Below are 2,409 nucleotides of genomic sequence, written 5' to 3' on the forward strand. Positions count from 1 at the left end.
CTGGTGTTTAATTCAGGGTCTGCAGAGATGGGTAAAGCAGATGACGTTACTAAATGGTGACTAAATGAATAGAGATTTTTTATGGGCATAAAAATTCCAAATTATAATTAAGTAAGAATCTTTTTTTTTTTTTTTTTTGAATACAAATATAAATGAGAATTTCGCCCAACAAGCTCTCACTTTAGGTCCAAACCAGCTATGACATGTCAATGAGATAGCCATGTGTCTGGCTCCGCACAGCTCTGGTCAGAAGAACTCCCCACAGGGGAAAATTAAAGCCATGATGTATAACCTTAGCCAACATTTCCATTAGATAGATTGCATGACACAGCTGATATAAGAAGTTAGCGATCACAAAGACGCTGCGACACAGCGTGGAGAATTACTAATTGCTGAAACGTCATCGGTGTGCTTTGCCAAAATGTGTGGTGGGAGGCAGAAACAGAGACACCAACATGTCCGTTGTTCTGGTGGAGCAGAGCAGAGGAAGGTAGACGCTTTTCAAATGTCACATTGGTTCTGCATTTTCAAACGTTCAAATTTATTTATGGGGATTCATAAACCATGCACCATACGATACTGCCGCTCAGATTCTCTTTTTTAGAACACATGTCATCTGTCTGTCTGAGACCCAAAATTACGCTGCAACATATGAACACGTCCATTTAAAAGTGGCTTCCCTTACGAAACCCGCATGTTTTTAAGTTGTCACATGCTGTTACATTCACAATTAGAATATACGGTCCAGCCAGCCAAGTGTTTAAACTGCTGTGGGCACTTGCATTACCAATACATCTCTCAGAGTAGGCTACAACAAGATGGATGTTGGGAGAGTCGTGTTTCCTTTCCCCATACTGATCTTGTTTCATTTTTAACTTGCCGACTTTTGTCCTGGGGCTGTCTCTCACTCTGCTGCATAAATGAACTTGTGGCGCAGCGGAGCAGCTTCTCACTATTGATTTTGTGGTCTCATTATAAAGAATGCTCCTCTCTTGGGGCACAAGTATTCATACAGCTCAGGCATTCAGTGTTTATGAACGTATACCTCTGTGATTGTCATGCAAGTTTCAGTTTTACAACTTAAAAAAAAGTGACACGTTCTAATTTTAACCTGTTGCCTGCTAGTTCTTGTCAGCTGAGCTCTGAAGCAACCATAGACGTATATTGAGTTACTCGTCCCCACGCCCGTATAAACCTAAAGGGGTTATGTTTGTTTGCTAAATGTTTTGTTTAGTTTACACATTTTTTGATCATAACACGAGGTCTGGGCCATGTTAATGATGGACAGCTTTTCAGTTTAGGGATAGACTTTTAGCCATAAATTGAGACAGGTTCAAAAAGACATTTAAAATGTGTTTTAAAAGGTAAGAACAAACAGGCAGGTACAGAATGGGAGCTTGCCTTCATAGTAGCTCGTCTTATTCCCATTGTAGCTTATAGCGTGCTCTAATTGCACTGACTGCCTTGGCTCTAATCTGATTTAGATGCAGAGACACTGGTTTCTTGTAGGACTACACAGTCATATCAATTCTGTTTTATTATCTTCTTTTTTCATACCTTTAATATATTTAATGCTCCTACATTTGTTCCTGCACTATAGTTTAGTGTTGGCCAACATCGCAATCAATAAATATTCTTTAAAAGTTTTGTCACTTCATCTTGTGTCAGAAGAGTAATGGTAATGACAATCTCTGCTGCAGACAAACATTTATGTGGTTTTCCACACTGTGTGACACATTTTCTTTCATACTTTTTATTTTGCACACCGGCAGGGCATTTCCATGATCGGCCTGCCTGAGCATTGTCATCTTTTTCATTAGTTTGGAGCTGGATGTGAGCTGCATCTCTGCTTCAATATGGTCTGAAGAGATAACGACATTCAGACAGATTCATTTTGTACATTGGCAAAGACTACTGTGGTATGTTGTGTTGTCAGTCACTGACTGTGGCCCTTATGCAGCGGCTGGATTGAATGTCCTGGATTATCAGAGATGATTCATAATGCTATTGGATATGATGCACGGAAAACAAGATACTCTGTTATCAGTATCGCAATATCACGGGCTAACACAGAATGTAATTACGTTTAGTTTAGGCCATCCACCACCATAAATATATACAGTATGCTTCCTGACATAGAGGCAAATGGAGAGAAACAGAGTCTGTGGTACGAGGCATTATTGTATTCTGAAGATGTATGTGGTGTTCAGTTGCAGGGCCGACAAGGAACCCAGAAAGTGAACGTAAAGAACAGGAAGACAAAGAGGATTAGGAAGTGTAATGTACAGACTCACCATACAAGGTAGTTTTTCTACTGAGTGAATAAGACAAGATAAAGAAGAAAGTGCTCTGCCCTCCCCGATCCATAGCTAGCACATTACCTTAATGGAGATTAGCATCATACTTGGT

The 2,409-nt window shown here is 40.0% G+C and overlaps 1 protein-coding gene across 3 annotated transcripts in view; it reads left to right on the forward strand.

Annotated features, from left to right (window-relative positions):
* Window positions 1-2,409, forward strand: part of sema6a (sema domain, transmembrane domain (TM), and cytoplasmic domain, (semaphorin) 6A) — a 100,696-nt gene that overhangs the window by 30,569 nt on the left and 67,718 nt on the right. The window lies entirely within an intron of this gene.

The sequence above is a fragment of the Solea senegalensis genome, linkage group LG5 (assembly GCF_019176455.1).
Source record: "Solea senegalensis isolate Sse05_10M linkage group LG5, IFAPA_SoseM_1, whole genome shotgun sequence".
Lineage (NCBI taxonomy): Eukaryota > Metazoa > Chordata > Actinopteri > Pleuronectiformes > Soleidae > Solea > Solea senegalensis.